The sequence below is a fragment of the Bos mutus genome, chromosome X (assembly GCF_027580195.1).
Source record: "Bos mutus isolate GX-2022 chromosome X, NWIPB_WYAK_1.1, whole genome shotgun sequence".
NCBI classification, from domain to species: domain Eukaryota; kingdom Metazoa; phylum Chordata; class Mammalia; order Artiodactyla; family Bovidae; genus Bos; species Bos mutus.
The window spans coordinates 1,325,590-1,350,986 of NC_091646.1; the positions used below are offsets into that span (position 1 = coordinate 1,325,590).

The window sequence follows — 25,397 nt, forward strand, 5'->3', positions numbered from 1 at the left end:
CCTTCCAAGCTGCCTGATTCTAGCCCGGTTCATTGCCTCTGAGCGCTTTTGCACCTCTGTAAATTGCAGGTAACTGATGGATATGCAAACTCTGTCTTGTCCCATGCAGTTTGGATTGACTTCTCTCCCCACTGTGGAAAAACCAGTTTTGCCTCCATTTGCAATTCAATTCCTTTACTCCATATAAATTTGTGCTTTGGGGACTTTTTCTTTGAACCGACTATAAACATCTGTCTGGTTCCCTTGTTAACTAATGAGTAAAATAAAATCTTTAACGTGTGCTCATTCTTAAATCTGTAAGAGACTCATGATTTTACCTTTCCGTGAAAATTATCTTTAACATTTCTAAAACAGTTACATGGATTCACACATAACTTCAGAGAGATTTCAGCAAGGGGTAAGATACCTCAGTTCACTAGGATCCCACTTCCTAAACAACCTGGTTAATCAAGTTTTGACTGTTTCTTACAGTATCTTGGAATATCCTACTTTAAGGAATAACAGCTCAGTCTGTTGGCTGATCATCTTTTTTCATCTTTTCTTTCTGTGAGGCATTAGAAGACTCAGGCAATGTAACGGGCCATTTTGTCATAGGACAAATTTTTAACACGAATTTTAATGCGTTTTAGTGGCTACCTGAATATTGTAGGCAGCGGATATGTCAGTCACCATGGCTTTTTCACCCTTAGGTTAATTTTCCTTCTGTTTAGAGGGGATTAGTAGTTTGTAGGATTGGGGACAGAAATCAAAGGAGAGAATCCTAACATTTGGAAACAGAACAAGGTATAGAATATCATTACCTAGATAAGGGAGTTTTTAGATGGCCCCAAGTCCCCAAATAACAACAAGAAAACCAAGTAAAAACCAAAATAATTAGCATAAAATATATATTTTATGACTACCTAGAGGGCAAACCTGATCCTAAAGACCTCCACTTGCACAAGATCCTGAAGATAGAGCATCAGCTTAAATTTCGGCCTCCCACTCCTCTATTATGATTTTGTCAGAGCAGCGCCCCTTCCTGTGTGAAGTCCTGTGCTGCTAATTAATAGTAGCCTTTGCAGGGGTGGAGAGGGAAGGAGAAGGGTGGAAAGCGCGGTCAAGAGAACATCAAACTAAATGGTCTACACAAGAAGTTAAGAGAGTAAGCAAAGGTAACTTCTAAAGAGGTACCCATGGCGTCAATGCCCACACAGGACAGGAGGAGTCAAGATGGACCACGCACACCAATATTTTTCAAGTCAGAATCACCAAGGTGCTGGCTCAAAAGACAGATTCATAGGTCCCAGCCCTGGAGATTCTGATCCAGGAGGCCGAGGGTTCTGTTCTAAGTCCAATCAAGTTAATAACCACTCAACGGTACACAACTTCCCAGGAGAGGTGAGCACAAAGGGAAAATCTTACAGACATGTCACCCTTGGCAGGCCCCACTGGTGTACACACTTGGGGCCCAGCTTTCTTTCACTCATAGTGCCTGCACTCATGTGTGTGTACAATTCTCCATCGTCTCTCACTCCCTCTCTGATGGCAACCATCACATCAAAGGTGAAAGGCGAAGTTCCTGAAAGGAACTTGGAAGAAACCTGGTAATCTCAAGTGACCCAGGAAGCACAGGCACAAGGATACGAAATACCTCAAAGGATTTTCCCAGATGTCACAACCATGTAATTGTTAAGAAATGAACAGCTGCAGGGCCGCAGAATCAAATGCAGCAGGACCACGGCAAGCCGTCCCCACTTTGGGGGGGGGACTCAAAAGGCACATCCAACTTGTGGTGAGAACAAAGAACACATGTTCCACCAACCTGAAGTGCTAAGCGGTGCTGAAAAAATAAAGAAAAACGTCTAGATTTAGCAGGCACATGTATGTATCAGTAGAAGGACTGACCAAAATCCAAGGGACTGAATCCAACAAGCGGGCAGCAGAAAGCAGGTAGCCAGTCAGGATCACCACACTATGAAACAGGGGAAATCAAAGAGAAAATGGATAATGGGAGAGCAATGACCTTAACATGGTGAGAATAGCAGCTAAGCTTAGGGCGAGCAGGGAGTAGAAGAAAAACCGTAATGAAGCAGAACACTTTCCCCAAAAAAAATCCAAAAGGAAGAAAGAAAAACAAAACCCTCGAAGACAAGTGCAGGTATAAATGGCATAAAAGAGAAGCCCATAGAAAATAACAACCAAAAAGGAAAAAAATGAAATAGGGGAACCTGAAATATTTCACCATCGTGGGCCAAACTGAAACACTGTGGGGAAGCACTGAAGACAGACACATTAGAAAAGTTTAGAGAGAATGTCTTCTCAAAAGGGGAAGAACATCAAATTGTAGCCCAAATTAGGGCTGGGGGAGTTGGTAATAGGGGACAGTCAGCACTAAAATCTCCAAGAGCCTACAGATTGGGTAGACTTTTTTGGTTCGGTTTTGAAAGGAAGATGCCAAAACAAGGAGATTTCACAACTACAAGCCAAAGCATGGTCACCCTGCATAGGAGGAAGAGGAGAACATGACAGGAGGTAACAGAGCATCTGTCTGACATTGTTTTAAATGAAAGTAGACATTGTTAAAAACTTTTAGTTTCCACCCTTGAAAATGACCAGACAGGGTGTTTGTGAGGCTAGTGGACAAGTTCCCCAGAATCATGTGGCTCCTTCTGTGGTCAAAGACCCCTTACATGAAGAACAACTGCTGCTGGCAACGCATGTGACACATCCAGGGCCCTTACACATAGCATGAAACTTGCCCACTTACTCCTGCTTGGACTCTACCATCAAGACAGTAAATTAGAAACTCAAGATTAAGAAGGCCTCAGTTAAACTAAATCTGGTAGTACTCCCCCAGGACTCTTGGTTCACACTGCCTTGTGACCTGGAAGCAATTACAACCTTAAAAAAAATGAAAGCGCCAGAAAATATTCATCTTTAAGCCTGGCCCTGAATCTGTCCTCAAGAGGATAGGCGTGGTCAGCAGACAGTTAAAGAAGGAGGGTTGGGTCAGTGATGACTAATAAGTAAAGAAAATCAACTTTGGGACCTACTGCTCCAATAGAAATTCAGAACTCTGGGGAAAGTGCCCATAGACAGAGAGAGAGGTATTCACATTCTGATTTCACTGAAGCAAAGGCATGGCCACCCCACTCTGCACTTTGGGAAAAGCGACATCTAAGATACCCGCCCCCACCCCCACCCCAAGGAGATCCAAGAGCTCACTGGCATTGAGATCCCAGGGAACATGAAAAGGCCATGACTTCCACCCAGTCACTGGGGTGCCTTTAGAGAGATGTCAAAATATCTCAAAATCATTGCTTTCAATAGGAAAGTTAACACACACCCAACAAGGATAACTTCACCTGGCTTTAGATATGGAACCCCTACCATGGGTCTTACCCTCCTTGGCCCTCTGCCTTCTTTCATGTGTAGGACTAACATTCCTATTTCCCTCACTTAATATCTGAAACCTCACCCCCAATGAGGAAGTTCTTCCAACTTACATTCTTCTAATTTAATGATTCTCCATATAAGGATATTCTAATATTCTCCTCCAGCTTTTCCCTCAAAATCTATATCCCCTCATCTTTCCCTACCATTAACCAAATACACTCCTTGGAACTCAAAGGGTTCCATAAACACGCCCCAATCACTTTGCTTCCCTTCATGCAAAACAGGTTCCTCTACCACCATATACCACCACACACAAACATACACACAGATGAAATCAACCGAAAATAATCTGCTGGGCAACTGGAATGAGAAAGGGGTCCTTTGCCCTATTCATCCCCATCTTGTATTCTCGCATTTCCTAGTTACCCTGAGGTTTTTGGTTTTTTCTATCCAAAAAGTTCCACCAGTTCTACTCCAAGGCATCAGTCCTATAAGGGACATGGCATCCTGTTCTCAGATACATTCATTCCTGTGTTTACTGAGAAAGCTGAGGCGTTGCCTGCAGACAGCTCTAGCAGAGACACCTTCATAGACTCCTTTAGGTACCTCTATGTTTGAAAACTTCACCTTATAAACATTTATGAGACTTGGATACAAAGGAATGTTAACTATCTGCTAAATGCATAAGAGCTTACTCACTCAAATGAATGTCATTACTTCCAAAGTAATCACCTTGGGAAGCTAGACATTGATCCCAAAGGAGTGACCAGGGCTTGAGGTCTGGATCTTGATGTCCTTTGACATTCACAGCCAGTTGAATCCAGGGATGCGAAACTTGTGTGGCTGTGGAAATTTCTTTCTACTCTGCCATTTTGCATCAGCGACTTGAGAATTGCAGGATCTGATAGCCATTTTGACATCCGAGGAGGTTCCTGGAACCACTCACCTGCAGATACCAAGGGATGACTATACGCCACTACCCAAAGCCTCAACTGTGGGGAACAAACTTGGAGGGCATTTTCAGCACCTACTTCTCAACCATCTGAGACATCTTACTCTTGTCCAGTTACAATGTCATCTGCAAAAGTTGAGAATAACACAAAAGCACTTGAATGGACCAAAGGTAATCAATTCCAGCAGTGAAGTAGGCAAAAGTAAAATATTTTAATCAATCACGTACATTTTCATATCACCAGATCATTTTAGTTTTCCACCCACTGCCAAGACATTTTTTTCCCTATTATTCAAATAGTACTCACTTTTATTTCTTACTGTAAGGACATTATTTTACTCCATTTAAAGAAAATTCCTCACCTCATCATAGCTTTAAACTGGACCTAGGCTCTAGGAACAAGATTTTATACAACTTCTAGATGTCACAGATATCCAAAAAACCTAAATATCAGGAAATTAATCAATCCTTTTCCAAATGCAAACCACCTTAAATGTCACCCTAAGTAACTAGGGTCATCCTTTAAGCACCTCTCGTTTCTACTAGATCAAAAAAAATAAGAGCTGGCTTTCCTCAATTTGGTCTTCAGCAGGACCATGTGAATATTGCAGGTGTTTTTCACACTCCAAAGCTGAGTCAATGTAACCTGAGACTTGGATCCCTTTTGTGATGCTTTTGGGTCCTCCCTGCAATAAACTGTGACAGCGGCTCTCAGGCTCCTCATTTCAGTATACAGCATTCAAGATACGGAATTTTCACTTCAAGGATTCCTCCTCACCAAGCTTTAGCCTTTCTTAAAAAAAAAGTCTCCTGGACCTCTTACACAAATATTTGGAAAGGCCATGTCAGCCTACTTTTTTTTCCCTATTCTCTCACACCAGACTATGGGCTTAACTCATTTTATAGACATTACTCATCCAAAGGTATACACATACATACATACATTTAGCTCACAGAATTTCAAACTCTCAATATTGGCTCAATCTGCTATCCATCTATAGAGTTTTCAAGGCTAGGAAGATTTTCTACCTCTTTCAATAGCTCCTCCCAATAGTGCCTAGCATGATACAAGGCATGCAACATGCACTTGATAATTAAATACTTGCTAAACTATGGGTAAAAATGGAAATCCCCACTACCCACTACCCCATACAGAAACCAAGAACAACCCCATGTAAAAAGCATTGGGCCTATGAATTCTTTTACTTCCTGTGCTTCTCTCATAAACTTTCTCTTCTTTCTTCTCCTTACTTCCATGATAAAGAAATCACAGAAATAAAATAAAATTGGACTGGAGCAAAATAATAAAGTCAACTTCCAATTATCTGAGGGTGGCTTAGCCACAGCTAATTTTTAAAGCCAGCCAACTTATGGACTGCCTTCTGCCACTTATAGTATGTGTGTGCTCAGGGAACAACTCATTTTAATATTTGCCTAAGCAGAATATAAACAGGAACGTAAATCTGCTGGGGAGGGGGATAGGCAGAGAATAATAATGCATTTCCAAAGTCAAACAGAAATCATTAATTTGTTCACTGATCTACTGTTTTAAATTGGCCTGATATCACACTCTCCCTATATCGGCATAGTTGATTGTTGGCATCAAAATCCACTTTGGCTGCAGAGAGGGACTATAGTTTACAGCCCATCATTTTCCCTACCCAGAACTTTGGTTTGGGGATACCTGAGCTATTTGAGACGCTAATCTCTCCCATTCAATGCTGATGAACATCCTTGTCATAGAGCCATCCCAAACCCGGGCTCTATCCATCAGCTCTTGTAGAAATTCCAGATGTCAGAGACAGCTGGAAAGCCCAACGAGTCATAATTAAACACGGAAGCCCTTTTCAGAAAGCAATGGATTTTTAAAATGTCACCCTGGTAAACTACTTTTGGGTCATTTTTAAACCATGGCCCAAAATGTGCCCTGAAGTTTCGACTGGATATACACCCTTCAGTTCCTGCCCTGAAACACTGAGCCATGTTACAGCACAGCTGTTAAAGAAGCTGCCACTTCCACCTCAAAGGTGGATGCAACAATGCAGTAATGAGCCAAGCTATTTCTTCCTACCACATTGTAAATGCTAAATATGTACTAATACAACAGGAATATGGAGAAAGAACACAGAGCATCAAGATATAAGAGGAGCACTCAGGAGCTATTGACAGTTTTCTTTCTGCCACCACATTTACCATGGCATAATAAAAAAGATAATGTGATAGGACACAATTGAATAAGAAAAACTAGTTATACTATAATATGAGATTATACTACTAGATTATACCATAATACTAAATGCCATTATTGGACACTTGCTATGGACCAGGCACTAGAGACACATCATCTTGTGTAATCCTCACAGCCCTGTGAGACTGGGACCATCATCTCCATTTTATAGATGAGAAAACTGAGGCTCAAGAAAGTTCCACACAACTAGGAAAGAGAAGCATGAGGACTCTAACATAAGGCTGTATGTCTCCCAAGGCCTCCAGGTAATTCTGATGAAGGCTAACGTCTGAGAACCACCGAACCACACTAACCTCTGTGTCGTACCACCAAGTCCTGCTGAGTAAAGCTTCGTCACGGTAAGATACCTAATCACCTCTCAGGTCAGGTACAGGGTGCATCTGCTCATGCGGGGTTCAGGGTCACATGTAGAGCACTTCTCTAGAGAACTTGGAAAAATGAAAACCTGCTTGTTCTCCTTGTCCCTGGACACCAGCATTATAACAAAACTTAACTGTACCCTTAAATGGCACTAACACTAAGATTTCTAGGCATACCTTAGCAATGAGGTAACCAATTTTTGTTTCTTAGCAGACAGTCAAAGAAGCCTGAAACACAAAGCTTTGCCTGCCCCTCAGTACTCTCGATTCTTCACGGATACTTAGCCTAAGGTCTTCTTAAAATCCAAATGAAGATGTATCCTGTGACACATACTCTCACGAATAAGCTGAAAATCACCCTATTTTACAAACAATAAATCATCTCTCTTCAAATTCATCACAATTCATTGACCAGGGAGAATATGACCTTGACATGGAGCCTGCAGCCACTTTTTAAACAATGATCCACTTTTTAACATTTTATGGGGAAAGGGTGGCTTCTGCTTTAAAAAAAAAAAAAAAAAAGAGGGAACCAGAACAGCATATTTGAATTATGGGGATAGAAACAAAGTTAAATTTTACTCTTGACCAGAATTCAACTTCAGTTCACCAAAGAAAGTTTTCATCATAAAAGAGTGCTTTTAAGTTATGAACAGTAGGAAAGCGTATGATTTAGAAAGAGAACAGGTTCTACGTTATTTTAAGGATGATCATTCAAAAACTGGCGTTAATAAAGCCTAGTTTGTATGTGACATTACATAAAATACTGTATAGCATCCTACTGCAAGGGCACCCCACTCCAGTACTCTTGCCTGGAAAATCCCATGGACGGAGGAGCCTGGTGGGCTGCAGTCCATGGGCTCGACAAGAGTCAGACACACTGAGCGACTTCCCTTTCACTTTTCACTTTCATGCATTGGAGAAGGAAATGGCAACCCACTCCAGTGTTCTTGCCTGGAGAATCCCAGGGACGGGGGAGCCTGGTGGGCTGCCGTCTCTGGGGTCGCACAGAGTCGGACATGACTGAAGCAACTTAGCAGCAGCAGCAGCAGCAGCAGCATCCTACTGGCCAAAAGGTAGATTACTTCTTATTACCTCCCTCTTTGGCCAGTCAGACGCTAAACCTTCTGGCAAGCAGAGACTCACATCCAACTGGAATGTCAGCATTAAGAAATTTCCTCTCTGGGACTTCCCTGGTGGTCCAGTGGCTAAGACTCTGCCCTGCCAATGCAGAGGGCCCAGGTTCAATGCCTGGTAAGGTAACTAGATGTTGCAACTAAGAGTTCATATTCTGCAACTAAAAACCCCACATGCCACAGTTAAAACCCCAGCTAAAATCTGGCACAGCCAAATAAATAAATAAATATTTTAAAAAGAAATTTCTTTTCCTTTTGAAAACTGAAAGGTGTAGGGTCTTCCTTCCGCCCTTAATGTAGTCATCAGTGGCTTCTCCCTTTCACTGTCTATTTTACCCTGACAATTTCCACTTTCCTCAGCACTCTTTCCATTCCACTCTAGTGTTCACTTTCCCACCAAACTCAACCATGAACTTCTCTCTCTATCCTGGAATGCTGGTTGATGCTGGAAAACAGCTCTCTATCGTCTGAGGCCGTTCTAGCCCATCTCAAACTTAGCTCAGCCTAGAAGCAATGAACCGCTCCAGCTGTCCAACCCCAGATTAACGCCTCTTCTCCCTGCTCCCACCCCACCTTCCCATTCTGGCCCAAGGCTCTCAGGCCACTGCGCTTTATCCTGTTTCATTCTGGAATTTCCATCATTCACCTCCCTATATCTAGTATTCCTCCCACTTGCAGACTGGAAAAACTGGTGTATTCCCTCTTTCTCCTTCTTTCAAGGCCATTCTACTAACAATGGTGAATTCCTACCCCCATTCTGTATACTTACCTTAGTTGAGATTTTATAATCAACGCTCAGACTTGTAAGCCCTGGATCCCAGCTAACCTCTGCTTCCTGGGCCCTCCCAGGGCAGTGGCCATCAAAGCAAGTTTTTATGTTTCTCACACCAACTCCAGATGACATTTGAATAAACTCTGGCTCATTATCCCACTCTCTTTCTCTATTCTGCATTTTTCAGTCTGTATAGTATCTCTAAACTTCCTATTTCCTTATGTGTAAATATATTTGTTTCTTCCCATATATCAGTTTTTCTCCCTAGCCCTACTTTTACCCAAGATCATCCTTCTCTCATGGGGTCACAAAGACTCAGACATGACTTAGCAACTGAATGACAACAATATCCTTCTCTCTTGCCCAAACCTTACTTATTCTAGCATGAAAGTTAAGAGTCTTAAAGGGTCTTCAAACTTTACTTTGGAAACATTATCCTGGAGATTTTAAGGTTCCACTTTTTCCTAGTTGGCCCTAAAATGGGACCAGTGATAACCACCTCTCTTCCCTCTTCACTGCCTATCCAACCCACTTCTGACTTCTCTTTTTGCCTTCCTTCTTTCTAATATTCAAATCCTTTCCTCCTATAATTCTGTTCCTCTAAAAGAATATGCTCTCTAAAACCCATAATCCAGACTCATCATGTTGAGAACCTTCCCTCCCCACCCCCATGTAGTGAACTATAGCACGAATAAGGCAAAGAGATGTCTGGAGGAACCCCTTTTGCTTCCCAAGAAAGTTTACACTCCTGAGAAAGAAAGGGATCCTCCTTCCCTCCCTATCCTCTCCTGGTAAATCAACACAGCCAGATCTACAAGTGCCCTTGGTACAGCCACCATTTCCTGTGGAACTGCCTTCCACTCTGCCCAATCCAGACTCCAACTGCGGGGCTTGACAGGGACTCAGCTTTCCTCTGCCCTAGCCCAACAATCTGCCATCTCCTCCTTGTGACCTAAAGAACGAGCCCTCCTTAACCCAGACATCAAAGTCCACCCCACTTCCTCCATCAGCGACTTCTCAGGGCCAGAACATAAAGAAACCTACCTACCTTTGCTGCAAACCTAGCGATAGGGTCAGCCCTCTTATTAATGACGCCAATGTGAGTAAGGCTCTGTGCCCCATGGCCTGTGCCTCTTGTCCCTTACATCCACCCCCAGGGCAGCTGCCTCACTTGCCGTGTCAAAAGATAAGTCTGCCTAGCAATGTCCACACAGCTTAGTCAAGATGGCCATGTCCCTCCTCAACTCCATCAGCCTTCAGATTGTCTTAACTTCCATAACCAAGCCTCCTGCTTCTCCTAGCTCCCCCAGTCTCTCCTACTAACTTTGCTGCTCCATCAATATTTAACAGGTTCCTCACTCTACATTTTGCTTCTATTTGGAGTCCCTGGATGATTTATAGGATTAGGTTACCCCCATTTAATCCCCAGTGGAATCCTCCAAATTTCTTTCCTACATAACTGTCCTCTTCAGTACTACATGGTGACATCACCATCCAATTTAAGTACCCCTAAACTCTGCTCCATTGTGCTACCTACCGTCTCTCACAAAATAAAGCTTCCCCTCTCCCAACATTCAAGGACAGGACAGGTAAACAGAAAATTAAGTGGCCTTTAAAGTCCCTTCCAATGCTGTAATTTTATCATCAACCTAATCCACTCCCAACCCCAAACGCATCCTGCATTCATTTCCCCTGAAATACGTTTCAGCGGAGTGACTTTGATAGCCTTCTAAGCTGAAAGACCCACGGGCTAACCAGGGTAGCACAAACCTACCAATGCACCCAAGAAGTGTCACCAAACATTTTTGCAATTGTACTCCACCTCTGTGCCCAATCGCCTGGAGAGTATTCATTCGGCTGTCACAGAAGTTACCAGGCTCCCTTCCCACGCTAGCATAAAGAGCCCCTAAACTGGGCTAGACTCCTGGGCTAGCCTCGTCCTCACCAAGATACGCTTGTCCTTACTGTCTACTCCAGGAGACACCAAGAATGAGTAAGTATCACCGCATCAACAGCTTCATTCAAGCAACGTCTAAAATTTTCAAAACAATAAAACAAAAACAGTGCTTCCACCGCGGGTGGGGTGGGAGGGTGGAACAGAAGCCCCCACCCCCCACACCGGCCTCCGGGGTTTGCAGTCTGCTTGCCTTGTGCCTTCCCCTTGACCACGTCTTTCCCTACAACGATCTCCCCCACCTCCATAACTCGAAATCCCCAGCTGAGGTGCGGCCGGCTCCTCCCAGCCTTGCCCCGTACGTCCCTCTGGCCCAGCCTTCCTCTCGGCGGGACCCCGGCGAGCAGGGCCCCCTCCATCGTCCAGTTCACCTCCCGGTCCCTTCCCGGGCCCCTGGGCACCCCCGCAGGGCTCTGTCCCGAAGCAGAACCTCGACGAGCCAAGCCCACGAGGCCCGTCGCGGGACCCACCCCCCGCTTCCTTCTCCCAGCACCTCGTCCTCCATGCACCCGGCCCCCGGGGCTCTCCGTCGTCCTCGTCCGGGCTCGTACCGCCCCCCGTCGGGGGCTCCACCCCCCGCCTGCCCCCGCCCCCAGGCCGGCCCCCTCCCCACCGCGCGCCGCCGGCGCCCTCTGCCCCGGCACGGGACTCCCTTTGGCCTCCGTTCCCCGCCCAGAAGCGGCGGCGGCGGCGGCTACGGCGGCGGCGGCCCCAGCAGGAGCAGCAGCGGCGGCGGCAGCGGCGGCGGCGGCAGCAGCGCCGCCCCGGCCCCGCCCCGCCGCCCGCCGGAGCCCCACGCCCCGCCCGCCCGCCCCGCCGCGGGACTGCTCCCCCCGAAGCCCACCACTAAGCCCCCCCGCACTCCCCAGCCGCGATCTGTTCGAATCCAGCTCAGCCGGGCCTGCTGTCCGTTCCTTACGCCCCTCAGGACCCGGGGTGGGGGAGCCCTGGGGTTCGTGGCCATACCTCTCCCTCCTTCCCCAAGGGCTGAGGGATTGCCCCTGATCCCGAAACCCGGCCCAGTAACCGGAGCCTCCCTCCTTGCAGCCCTCGGCTTTGCTCTCAGACCCCTCGCCTTCAGGCCTGGCGCGAAGCGGGTGGAGAGCTTGCACGCCGGGATCTCCCCCCTGGCTTGCCAGGGCTAGTATGAATTACCCCCATCTCATCCTCCTTCAATTTAAGCCCCTTCCACGCCGCGCCCGGCCCGGCGGCCCCCGCCCCTAGAGCGAGGGCAGCGGAGCCAGGGCGCTCCGAAGTCATCCCCCGCCTTTTTTCCAGGGACTCGGATAATTGCCCCTGCCCCCATCACAGCACTCCCACTCCCGAACCCAGGCCCCGCCGCCACCTAGGGGTACCCCTTACCCTACGGTTCCTGCACCCCGACACCAGGGAGAAAGCAGCCCTTCAGAGCACCCGTCGCACCTCCCCTCTGAGGTTGGAGGGTATTTTCTCCTGCTCTCTTCAGGACTTCATCACGGACAGCCCCTCAAAAAAAAAAAAAAAACAAGCCCTTTCTCGCCCTGCCCTGCTGGCCAGCCTCCCTTCGGATCGTCGGATCCTCGGAGCAGGGGGTTGGGGCCAGGTAGTTAACAAGACCGATGCCTCCACCTCCCTTTCCGAGGAGTGGGGTAATTCCAATGGTTTCCCCCCCCAGGATCAACCCGACCCCCGTTTCCATGGAGACCCCCGCCCAGCCAGGAAGAAGACTCTCGGATCGTGGTGAACAAGTCTCACCTGGCTAAGGGAAGAAGGGGTGAGGAGGGGGTAGGGTAGGGCACGGATGGGGTACGAAGGTGGGAAGTGGAGGGGAGCTGTCCCAAAGGGAGGGGCGAGGGCAGATTGAGCTCCAGGGAGCGCTACGTCCGGGGACACGAAGAGGACGGCGCCCCCGGGGGACATGCAGAGCGGCCGCGGGGCGAAGAAGGGACAGGGTTGGGGAAAAGCTTTAGGTAGAAAGGAGCGGGTGGGGGATATGAGAAAGCTGGGGAGTCAAAAGGGGTGGAAGGGTTGGGGGAGAGAAAAAAAAGACGCACCTGTTCCCGACTCGGCTCCGCGGGGAGGCTCAGGCCGCCACCCGGACTCCCTCTAACCCCTTCAGAGCCACCACCCGCCTAATACTGCCCCGATCTGATGCCCCCTCCGCCCCTTATTGCCACCGACCTCCTTCTCCTCTCTCTCGGCGGCGGCGGCGGCGGTCGGACTCTAGGAACTGAGAGGAAGAAGGGAGGGCTCAGCAAAGCGGAGGAGAGACAGAGCCACACACTGGCAGCAGCCGCGGCGAGCGAAAGAGTGAGGGGGAGAGCGGTGTGTGTGTGTGTCTGTGTGTGCGAGCGAAGCCTGGTGGAGTGGGTGCCGGTCGCAGGGCTCGACGGGAAGTGGAGTCCGGTCGGGTTCGCGGGTGGCGCCGGCCCCCGCTCTGCGGGACTACAACTCCCAGAATGCTGCCTGCTCGGGGGGAGGAATAGGGAGGAGGAGGCGAAGGGAGGGAGCAAGCAAGAGAGGGAGGGACGAAAGCAGGGAGCAAGCGGCGGCGAAGGGGGCAGAGCCAAGCAGCCCCGGTGACACTGGGAGGGGAGGGGAGGAGGAGGGGATCGCTGCGAGGACCGAGCGGATTCCGGAGAGGGAGGCAGCGGTGGCTGCAGCAAGCCGGGCAAAAAGCTAGACTCCCAGGAGAGGCGAAGGTGCTCAATTCGAGGGGCTGCAGGAGCCCCACGCCCCCCCACCGTACGCTCCACCAAGGGGGAGGTTGAGGAAGGGAAAAGATCAGTGCACCACGGTCAGGGGTTTCTCTCTTTCTTCCAACGCTCTCCACCTTATGCCCCGACCTGACTTTCTCAGGCCACCGGTGCTGGATCCAATGTGCAAATCCGGAGACCCCCGATCTCCCTTGCCCAGCAGCACGGAACAGACGCATTCAGTCCCCTTCTCCCAGGGGCCTGAGGGAGGCTCCCCTTGCTGGCAGGGCGTGACTCCCCCCTTCTTCCCGCCCCCCCTCGTCGCCACCCCTCATCTCCCTCCCCGGAACCCCTCCCTTGAAGCCGGGGCTCGCGTCTCCCTCCCCGCCAAGAAAGGGAGTCCCTCGGGGGCGACTACCCAGCCCCCTCCCTTATACTGGGCCCTTACCCACCAGTATCCCCTTCTTTAGTGTTGCCCCCCCTCACCTAAGTAATAGTGGGGGCGACCTGAGTTGGACTGGTGGCTACTTTTCCTCCGAGACCAGCCGTCCTTGGCCACGCCGACCCTGTGTAAAGACAGAGAAGCACATTAATACTGCCGTTCCTCCCCTCGAGTTCGGATGCCCGTGGAAATGGCTCACAAGGAAAGAGGGGTTGGTAGTGGAAGTGAGCTGGGGGTGAATCCCAATCCTCAAACCTCATCCCACGCGTGGAAATCCAGAGATTCGTCCTCTTCCTTAAAAACCATCAAATCGCTTGGGGAGGGGGGGCGTTAGTTGGGGTAAATTAGCTAAACCCCAATGTCCATGCGACTCGAAGCGACGCTACATGTAGGAATAAAGATAGGAACTAGGCTGCCGCCGCGAGAGGAAAAGTATACCCACCCCCCGCCGTCGTCCACCCCCAAACACACACCCCTAGAAGAGTCAGATGGCCGAGTAAGGCGGGGGAGGCGGTGGGAGTGCTGGAGAGTAAAAAGGTTGTGGCGGGGAGGGTCCGCGGCCCCCTGAGAGCAGAATCCAGATGCCAAAGAGGTTGGGGGGGGGGTGTGCGGCATAATTGCAGACACTGTCTCTCCGAGCTTTTCCCGGAATCGCCGCCGAACACCGTCTAACACTCGTAGTTGCTTACCAGTCAATCCCCTAGCCCCATTTGTGCGCGTGAGGCGGCCGGAGCCCGGGAAGCCCGGGCACAAACTCCGCGGAAGCTGGCCTTCGCCGCCGCCGCGCTACCACGGGCCTCCCTCCCTTTGCTGGCGGCCCCGCCGATCTACCTTCGCCCCCGGCCGAGGCCAGACCCCGCTTCCAACTCCACGCCCCTACTCCACCCCCAGCCCCCCCTCCCCTCGCCCTCTCCCCGCGAGTCGGGCCCAGCCCCTAGCACCGCCCCGCCCTACCGCTCGGTCCCGAGCCCAGCAAGTGCCCCGAACTCGCCCCCCGCCCCCACGCCCAGGCCAGTCCGGCCGGGCCTGGTTTCCCCCTCCCGCCGCGCCCCGCCCCCGAATCCACGTCCTACTTCGCCACCCAACTCGGCCCGGTCCGGGTTCGGCCCGCGCCCAGGCCACTGGAGTCCCCGGTTCGGTCCGGTGTACGGCCACCCACCCCGCCCTTGCCTGGGTGCTGGCCTGGCCCGCTGCCTGCGCCCGCCGAGCCGACTCAGGCGCGCGGTCCGGGTCCTGGTCCCGGTGCCGGCCTCGGTCCCGGCGGCGTTGCCGCGTCTCGCCACGAGGGCTGGGTCCACGCAAGATCCGAACCCGCGCGGGGTGGGGGCGGCGGAAAGCAAGTTTCTTTATCTCCCCTCCGCCCCCGCCGCAGGGCCGCGCCGTCCCCCCCCTCCCACGGCGCCCCCTTCACCTGGGCAGAGCCCCTCGCCGGCTGTCGCAACTTTGCTCTTCTCCACGCTGCCGGGGAAGCGGGCGAAGCGCGAGGAGGAGGGAGGTGGCGGGGGGTGCTGGATCAGGCCGCTGGGCTCCGGGAGGACACGTGGGGGAGGAGGGGAAGGAGGAGGAGGAAGGGGGGGCGGGCCTGCAGTTCTCGGGGCTCCCCCTGCCAGCCCCGGGGAAGCCGGAACCTCGCCAGGCAGCCGCAGACCCCGCACTGGCCACGGGGGAAGAACGGAGCCACCTTCCCCGGCCAGCCCTTGGCTCCAGGAAGGAGGGGGGGCGAGCAACGCCGCTCGGGGTCGGAGAGCAAGCGTTTTCGCTCGAGCTTTCTGTGTGACTCTCTCTCTCGGTTTAGCCTCTGTGTAAGCGGGTGGTGGTTAGGGTCTTGCGTGCGCGGGGTGGGGGGCGCCCTCGCCGGACGCCCCGCCCCTCCCCCGGTCCCCCACTTCCCTAACCCGGGCGACCTCGGTGCGTGGCTCCGACGCTTGGGCACCGAGGCCGCCCGCGGGTGCAGCCCCAGCCCCGGCGCCGAAGTGGGACAGGTGCTGGGGAAGGGAAAATGCCGGGGCTCGCTGCCTCGCTTCGCGTCTCCGGGGCGTCCCACCCTTCGTGGCAACCGCCCCGGCTGCAAACCTCCCTAGGCAGACCTCAAAGGGCAGCCCCCGGCCTGGGCGTGGAGACATTGGGGTGGGGGGCGGGAGTGAGAGGCCCGAGGGAGGAAGGAGGAGGGGGCGAAAGGTCTGTAAAGGGGGAAGCCTGCACGACTCGGGCCAAAAACCTGGCTCGAAGAGGATTCAGCTTCTGCCCGCTTTCTCTGGGCTCCTCAGACACCAAACTGAACCCCTTGACCCTTACCCTTTACCCTAACGACTCCTTTCCTAGCTAAAGGAATAAATCCTCCGACGTGTTTACATCCCAGGCTATCCCTGGGACTGAAGGGCTGAGAAGCCTGCGGTCCGCACTGGAACTCTGATGACTTTAGATTAACTCTGAGGAGGAGAGCAGCTTGCGATGGATCTCAAGCTGCTGGCCTTCTTGCTTTCAGTCTTTGGGTGTTTCTTAGCAGTTCCAGCCCTGAGTCCCTGGTGGGGACTTCAAAGGCATGGCCTCAACCTAGAGGGTATTAGGGGAGGTGCCCAGCAGTTCCTGGAGGGTTCAGGGCATTATTGTCAATGGAATGTGAAATGAATAGCAGGAATTTGAAAAAAATCTTTATGTGCAGATATATTGATATTATTTATTACATATTTATCTATACTAAGGAAGCCAGAGGGTGATTTGGACTAAAAGGAAGCCCAGCAGGATTAATGTCTTCCTCCTCCTTCTCCCCGCCCCCCCCCAACCCCTGCCTTTGTCCTAGGCCCAGAGGTTCCATCCCTAAGCTATGGGGTGTCTTCTCTCCTTTGGAAGGACTTTAGAGATGGGCGTTGAGACTTGCCTGGTATGTCTGCCTCACCTGGTTTGAAGGATGCCCGTGAGTACTGTGAAGGAGGGCAAGCCATGAAGGCTGCAGTGGTTTTGCTTTTGAGGCCTGGCCTTCTGCGACCCCTCTTGCTTGTCCTCACCAACCTCAAAATCTATTGCCAGCAGTGAGGACAGACTGCTTGCCATTTTACTTTGCTTGGGGACCCTCTTCACTAGCTGTTTTACTTGACCACTCCCATCCTGCCATGCACCCCATGCACATACATTAAAAGTGCTTGGCCTTAGTTGCACCAAGGGAAAGTGAAGATTTGGAAATGATTTGTTTAAGCTAATCAATATATGAACTCAGAATGCATTCTTAAAGGGGGGAAATTGCCTCTATCAGGCCTGATAACGCAGACCCCACCAATTCTGCTTTGATTCACATTGGCCGTCTTCAGTGATTTTAATTAACCTGGTAATTACTGCATCTCCACGTGTCTTAAGGCCTTAGGGCTACTTTGCTCCTTGGTTTGAGGCTGAGATGGATTTTGGACATCTCCATTCCCTCTCGTTTGTGTCTCACCATTTGGCTGCATCATTTATCTGGCGAAATGAAGGTTGGGGCAAGATGGTTATTTCCTGGCTGAAGCTCTAGCTTTTCTGAGCCCTTTCCTGTTGGGGGCCACACTTCCTGCCCTACAGGAGATGATGGGAAACCAAGGAGCAGGGTAGGGAGAGCTGTGGGAAACCTTGTAAAGAATGTAGATTTAAATGATTGTTTTATTTGAGGCTAGAACCACGATATCATCATCATAATACCTTACCTTTGTACAACATCAGAGTGTTTACAAAGCCCTTTCGGTTGTGTTATTTCATTTGTTTCTCACTACAGCTCTTAATTTTGTAATTGAGGAAACTGAGGCCAGGAGCGGCTATGAGCGGCTAGCTGAAGGTCACATGGCTAGTGAGTTCCTGAACCAGGATTCAACCTCAGTAATCCTGTTTCCACATACGGAGCTCCTTTTAATATGGTATGGGGCCTCCATTTCATGTCAAAAATATTCCCTTTCAGGCAGATTTGTTTTTCTAGTTGTTTCTCCCATCAATAACAGCTGGACTCAGAGAGGCAGCTTGTTGTAATGGAAAGAGGATTGTTTGGAGAGTTCTAAGAATCCCATCCCAGTTCTGTCTTGTCGATAGCTAGCAGTGGGACCTCAGGCAAGCCCTTGCATTTAAGCAGTGCCAGCCTTGTGCCAGGTAATGTGTTTTGGGTCTTCCCCATGCTCTAAAATATAGAAATCAATGCACCTATCATACCTCCCTCACAGGCACACACCTGAGCATCAAATGAAATAATGGATGGGAAAGAATTTTGTACACTGTCAACTACTAGGCTCATACAAGAGTTTTTATTATTAGCGTTGGCACCACCAGCCCCCTTAGATGTGGCACAGAGATTTAGGGGTGACACTGGCCTGAGCCCTGTCTTTGTGAACTGACCAGACAAAACAGGGCATTGGGAGGTGGTGTCCCAGGGTAATTTAGGCCCCAAACCAAACCTCTGGCTAAATTCATAGGATAATTGCTTCAATTCTCTGCTTTGTTCTGCAATCACAGGCCTTGTCTCTCTGGTAAAACAGCCCAGTCCTATGACAACAACAACAATAAAATCCCAGTGGTTTAGATCTTTAGACTGTCAGAATGAAGCAGATTTGCAGCTTCTGGTCATCCCTTCAGTCCCTGCAGTTGAAGGTGAAGTCAGGTGAAGGTGAAGTCAGGTTTGGAATCCAGGGTCTCAAGCCTGTCAAAGGACTTATGCTAAGTCACCTTACTTGAAAGCAGACCAGAGGAGATCAGGGTTCAGAAAGAGACTTGCAAATATGGGGAAAGAATGGGGCTGGTACTAGATTGACTGTGAGTTACACACACTATGTGCTCTCCAGTGTTTCACTTTATCTCCTGGGTAGGGCCACAGAGGGCAATTCATTGCCAGTATTCGTATAAATTTCAAATGCACCTTATTGCCGCAGGTTGCTGCTGGAGATGCGTTCCAGCAGCTCACTGCAGCTGAGGAAGGCCTGGTCTCTGGCCTCTCAGAGCCCCGGGTCTAGATGGGGAGACAGTGTGTCTGGTTAAACTTAACTCTGTAAACAACTAACAACCTTTCTGGATTTTATAGCTGGAGGGGGGGAAATGAGGAAGGGGGCTAAAATCACCCCAGAGCCCTCTCCAGGTCAAGCCTCCTCCCTTCCTGAAGACTCCTAGGCACTTAACAAGGTTCTTAATCAAACAGTGTTAGAGGTGGAAGGAACTCTAAGAAATCAACTGACCTCCTGAAAAACTGGCTGTGACAGCAGGCTGCCAACAAAATCAAGTCCATGAGTCCTCACCTAACTTTCAGGGCCCTCCCGATTTGATTCCAGCCTTCTTTCCTTCTGTGTCCCTCACAGGGCTTCTGTTCTCATCAAACTGGCCCTCTTGGCATTCCTTGGACAAGATGAGCGCTTCCTTCACTGTTCCCTCAGCTTTATCTATGCCCTTCTCAGCTTGTTGAAATGGCACTCAACCATTACTCAAGCCTGCTCTTTCCTGCCACCTCTTATCCCCCACTCCCTGACCCCACAGTACTGAATTGGTCCCTTTACTTAGCACTTCTATGCTCTGCCTATCTATCTTTCCAACCAGATTTTCCCTTCCTTGGATGAAGGAACCCAGTATTTCTCATCTGTGTATCACAGCCTGCGTCCTCCCTTACCAATGTTGTCCACCCTTGCATGGAGTTGGCCCTCAACAAGTGTTTGTTAAGTGAATGAATGAATGGATGATCTAATCCAACCTCTTTATTTTATAGTGGACAAACTGAGGCCCACAGTTAGTTTTCTTTCTAGCCAGTTATTAAAGACTCAGTTTTAGCAGAATTCTCCAGTGGTCCACTGGTTAGAGTCACAAACTTCCACTACAGGGGGCATGGGTCCGATCCCTGGTCTAAGAACTAAGATCCCTCATGCCATTCAGCCAAAGAAAGGAAAAAAAAAAAGACTCAGTTTTAAATCTTGGTCCTTTTTAGTCTTTCTCTTCCCATTTAGTGGTTTCATACAGTCTCTGAAGTTAGACAGATGTGGTTTGAATCCTGGCTCTGCCACTTCCTAGCGATATTACTTTGGACACTCCACTTCTTTCTGAGCCTCAGTTTCCTCATGTATAAAATGGGACCTAATAAATATCTCCTGAAAATGTTTCGAGGGTCAAATGAATTCTTGTATGTTAAGTACCTCGTAAAGTGCCTTACCTCCAGTAGACATCCCGTAATAGTTTTCTGGTTTTTGTGTTTAACGTGAGGAGTTTTTAAAGAGTTCAGAACTTGGGAGCACCTGCTGAATTCAAGCCTGGAAATAAAAGCCACAACCTGAACGCAGAGAAAAAGAGAGGTGTATTTTTGAAGAGGAGAATGGAATAAAATTTAGCTAGACTTTTCAGTCAGTCTGAAGAAGCTCAGGAACAGTTCTCAGCCCAGTGGCCCACATTCAGTGGGAACTCCCCAAATTCCAGTTCCTGGAGCGGTGCATTCCTCTGGTTGTAGTGGTGATTCTGTGTTGGCTTGGGGATGCTGACCCAAGATTGACGTGCCCTACTGAAGCTACACATGCTATTCTCACCCCTATCTGTGTGCCTACAGGACACCCTTCACCTGCCCAAATCCTTCAAACCCCATTTCCATGAAGCTTTTGCTGAATACTTTTGCCTCTGAACTCTTGACCCCATAGGTAAGCCCTGCTTAGCAGTTAGTTCTTTTCTGTGTTCTGTTCTACCTCTCCATCTGAGGGCAGGCACCTTGTCATAGGCATAGAAGGTGCATCCCTCACAATACCCAGCAGCATTCAAGGAGGCAGCACTCCAGGAATACTTTGGGATTGTTTGACTGTAGGTGTTCAGTGGGGGCATGGGACCCTTCAAGTCTCACCCACACTCTATCATTTCCCACCCCCCCTCAACCTACCCCCCTGTACACCACACTTCTCAAATCATCCACCCCCAGGATACCCCAACCTTTTCAGTAGCCATCTTCTCTCTTAGAATTTGCAAATATCTGGAGGGCAAGGGCCGTGTGTTACTATGTCCTCTGCACAGCCCAGCATAGCACTTCCGACATTAACAAACTAGAGTAAGCACATGGTTTTGTTACTATAGATAACTTGGTAAAGATACCATGCTTATTTCGGGACTGTGTGTTTATATGTATTCTTGTGTGTCTGTTCTTGCTCATTAAACTTCAAGGGGCTCCAGAGGAAGAATTGTCCATTTTGGGAAGGCAGTCGCAAAATAAAAACGACAAGTTGAGACCTGGGATTTAGATTTTTTTTTTTTTTTAAAGCTAGGAAGCCAGTGTTTTCTCTTCAGTACATACTCAGTTTAAATGCTCATACGGGGACTTATCCAGTGGTCCTGGTGGTCCAGTGGCTAAGACTCCATGCTCCCAATGCAGCAGGCTCAGGTTCGATCCCTGGTCAGGGAACTAGATCCCATGTGCCACAACTATGAGTTCACACACTGCATCTAAAAGGCTGACATAAAGAACAGCCTTTTGGACATAGGAGGAGAAGGAAAGGGTAGGATGATTTGAGAGAATAGCATTGAAACATGTACATAATACCATATTTAAAATAAATAGCCAGTGGGAGTTTACTGTATAACTAGAGGAACCCAGAGCGGGTGCGCCACGACAACCTGGAGTGGGGAGGGAGGTAGGAGGGGTTTCAGGAGGGAGGGGTCACATGTATGCCTATGGCCCATTCATGTTGATGTATGGCAGAAGCCATCACAATATTGTAATTATCCTCCAATTAAAATAAATAAATTTTAAAAAGAAATGCCAAATACAATTCCTAAATATGCCTCTAAAAAAAATAAATAAATAAAAGATCACAGGTGCCACAACTAAAAAAAAAATCCCACATGTCACAACTAAGACCCAGTGCCACCAAATAAATAAATATATATATTTTAAAATAGCAACACCAAAATTTCTCAAATTTAATATACACAAGTCTTGTGGGCTGTGCTGCCAAAATTCAGATTCCAAGGCACCCACCCACCTGGGCTCTAATTGAATAGGTCTGAGGTGGAGCCTTATACTCTGAATTTCCAATAGTTGCTACCGGGAAGTTGGAACCAGAGGATTCCTAGATGACCCCTTGAAAGACATTGAGCACTCTTTCCATTGTCATTTTCACCCAGTCAGTCAGTTCAGTCCCTCAGTCCTGTCCAACTCTGCATTTTCACCCAGGGGCCCCCAAAATTTTCACTGCCAAAGGTTTTATGAGTTTTCCCCTCACAGGCCCCATTTTAAACACATGTAAATTAGTGTGTGCTATACATTGTTGCAAGGATCTTACAAATAATAACTTAGTATAACTTCTTTTTTTAATTTTTTTTTAGTTTGCTTTTTATTTTTTTAATATAAATTTATTTATTTTAATTGGAGACTAATTACTTTTACAATATTGTATTGGTTTTGCCATACATCAACATGAATCCTCCACGGGTGTACACGTGTTCCCCTCAGTATAATTTCTTGAGGTAAATATTATCATTTTCTCCTTTTACAGATGAAAAAATTGAAGCACATAAAGGTTCAGTGACTTGCTCAAAGTTGCCCAGTTAGTAACTTTTTTTTTGACCACCCCCCATGCCATGTGATACCTTAGTTCCTTGACCAGGGATCAAACCCATGACCTCTGCATTGGAAGGCAGAATCTTAACCACTGGACCACTGGTGAAGTTCTAGTAAGTTTTTTAAATGGAGATCAAATTTACGTAACATAAACTAACAACTTTATTTTATTTTACTTTTTGGCCACACTGTATGGCATGCGGGATCTTAATTCCCCGAACGGGGATTGAACCCACTCCCTCTGCAGTGGATGCCCAGAGTCTTAACCACTGGACCACCTGGGAAGTCCCTAAAGTAACTAATGTGTGCAATGCAGTGCGGAGGGGGGAATAAATTAGTAATTAGGGATTAATATATACACACTACTACATGTAAAATAGGTAAACAGCAAGGACCTACTGTATAGCACAGGAAACTACTTAATATCTTGTTAAAATCGATAATGGAAAAGAATCTTTAAAAGAATATGTATATATGTGTGTACATAACCAATATACTTGGTGTACACTTGAAACTATCAAAATACTGTAAATTACCTATAGTTCAGTAAAAAAAAGAATAAATGAATGTTCTATAAAAACATTCCATATTAAAAAATTAGAAATCTAGAAAATATTTGTCGATGTTGGCATTAACAATAAATTCAACACTGAAAAATAATAAAGTATGCAATTGCCTGGTATTTAGTACAGTCACAGTATTGTGCAACTACCTCCTGTGCCTAGTTCCAAAACATTTTCATCACCCCAAAATGAAACTCCATACCTGTTAAACAATTGCTCCCCTTTTGACCTCCCCCTAGACTCTGGCTACTTCCTATCTGCTTTCTGTTTTGACAGATATACCTATTCAGAATATTTCATCTAAGTGAAACCATATAATATGTGGCTTTTTGTTTCTGTATTCTTTCATTTCAGTATCATGTTATTGAGGTTCCTCTGCATTGAAGCATGTATCCTCATTCTTTTTTATGACTGAATAATATTCCATAGTATGGATGCACCACAATTTGTTTATCCACTCCCAGCTACTAAGTTTTGAAATTGGGATCTGAATCCAGGCAATCTGGTTTCAGAGTCTGTGTTCTTAACCCTCTGTATTCAAAATATTTATCTCCTGGTGGTCCAATGGCTAAGACTGCATGCTCCCAATGCAGGGAGCCTGAGTTTGAGTCCTAGTCAGGGAACTAGATGCTACATGCCACATCTAAGAGTCCTCATGCTGCAACTAAGTATCCTGCATGCCGCAACTAAGACCCACCCAGCTCAGTCAAATAAATAAATCAAATCAAAAAATATTACAAAATTATTGACTTAAATGGGATATATTTTAAGTAATAATTTTTCATTGAATAATGTATCAGATACATATAAAATTGGGCCAGAACTTCAGCCCAAGCTAGTTACACCAAGGTCATTTAATTCTGGCCAAAGCTAAAAACACTCTCCTTTGTAGTTAACCTCTGCAACCACCTGCTGGTATGTTTCACTAGACCTTATGAAATACCAGCGTAATGCATTGATTCTCTCTCAGGCTATTATGGGTTCAGGGACCCCAGTTTGGGATTCACTGATTGCAAATCCCTGTAAGACACCCAGTCAATGGAGAGATTCTATTGAGTTGCTCATTAATGTCTACTGACAGTCTAGGAAGTGGGCTCATACATGTCAGAAAGGTTTTCCACACCAAGAAGCTAAATAAGAAAGGAGTTGAAAATTAACCTTTACTAAATTGGCAAATTCCGGGTTTCCCTAGTGGCTCAGTGGTAAAGAATTCACCTACCAATGCCAGAAACACAGGTTCAATCCTGGTCTGGGAAGATCCCACATGCCATGGAGTGGCTAAGCCCATGTACCGCAACTACTGAACCTGTGCTCTAGTAGAGCCTGGGAGCCGCCACTACTGAGCCCATGTGCTGCAACTACTGAAGCCTAGAGCCTGTGCTCCACACGAGAGAAGCCACTGCAACGAGAAGCCTGCACACCACGGCTAGAGAGTAACCCCCGCTCACCACAACTAAAGAAAAGCCCTTGCAGCAATGAAGACCCAGCACAGCCAAAAATAAATAAATAAATAAATAAAATGTTTAAATTGGCAAATTCCAAAATCTGGAAAATCATTCTGCTTCAATGTTCTAGTTAACTAACTAGAGTTTCCCCACCAAGGGTGCACATGGCTATGTACTGGGGACCAATAAGACAGCCCTTTAACTGCCCCCACCGAATGCAAACTAGTACAGCCACTCTGGAGAACAGTGTGGAGATTCCTTAAAAAACTGGAAATAGAACTGCCATACAACCCAGCAGTCCCACTTCTGGGCATACACACTGAGGAAACCAGAATTGAAAGAGACACGTGTACCCCAGTGTTCATCACAGCACTGTTTACAATAGCCAGGACATGGAAGCAACCTAGATGTCCATCAGCAGATGAATGGGTGAGAAAGCTGTGGTACATATACACAATGGAGTATTACTCAGCTATTAAAAAGAATACATTTGAATCAGTTCTAATGAGATGGGTGAAACTGGAGCCTATTATACAGAGCGAAGTAAGTCAGAAAGAAAAACACCAATACAGTATATTAATGCATACATATGGAATTTAGAAAGATGGTAATGATGACCCTATATGCAAGACAGCAAAAGAGACACAGATGTAAAGAACAAACGTTTGGGCTCTGTGGGAGAAGGCAAGGGTGGGTTGATTTGAGAGAATAGCGTTGAAACATGTATATTATCATATGTGAAATAGATCGCCAGTCCAGGTTTGATGCATGAGACAGGATGCTCAGGGCTGATGCACTGGGATGACCCTGAGGGATGGGATGGGGAGGGAGGTGGGAGGGGAGTTCAGGATGGGGAACACATGTACACCCATGGCTGATTCATGACAATGTATGGCAAAACCACTATAATATTGTAAAGTAATTACCCTCCGATTAAAATAAATTAATTAATTTA

The 25,397-nt window shown here is 48.1% G+C and overlaps 1 protein-coding gene across 5 annotated transcripts in view; it reads right to left on the bottom strand.

The window, feature by feature from the left end:
* Window positions 1-15,539, bottom strand: part of BCORL1 (BCL6 corepressor like 1) — a 60,605-nt gene extending 45,066 nt beyond the window's left edge. Inside the window, exons 1-2 of one of the 5 annotated variants that reach the window (XM_070365381.1) lie at window positions 15,328-15,539; window positions 13,961-14,040 (exon numbers count right to left, since the gene is read on the bottom strand). The gene's annotated coding sequence lies outside the window, so the exon portion shown is untranslated. Of the gene's footprint in view, window positions 1-12,832; window positions 12,853-12,959; window positions 13,123-13,960; window positions 14,041-14,605; window positions 14,749-15,327 lie in introns of those variants that run through there. The other 4 variants (XM_070365377.1, XM_070365378.1, XM_070365379.1 and 1 more) reach the window with 4 other exon arrangements.
* Between the last annotated feature and the right edge of the window lie 9,858 nt (window positions 15,540-25,397).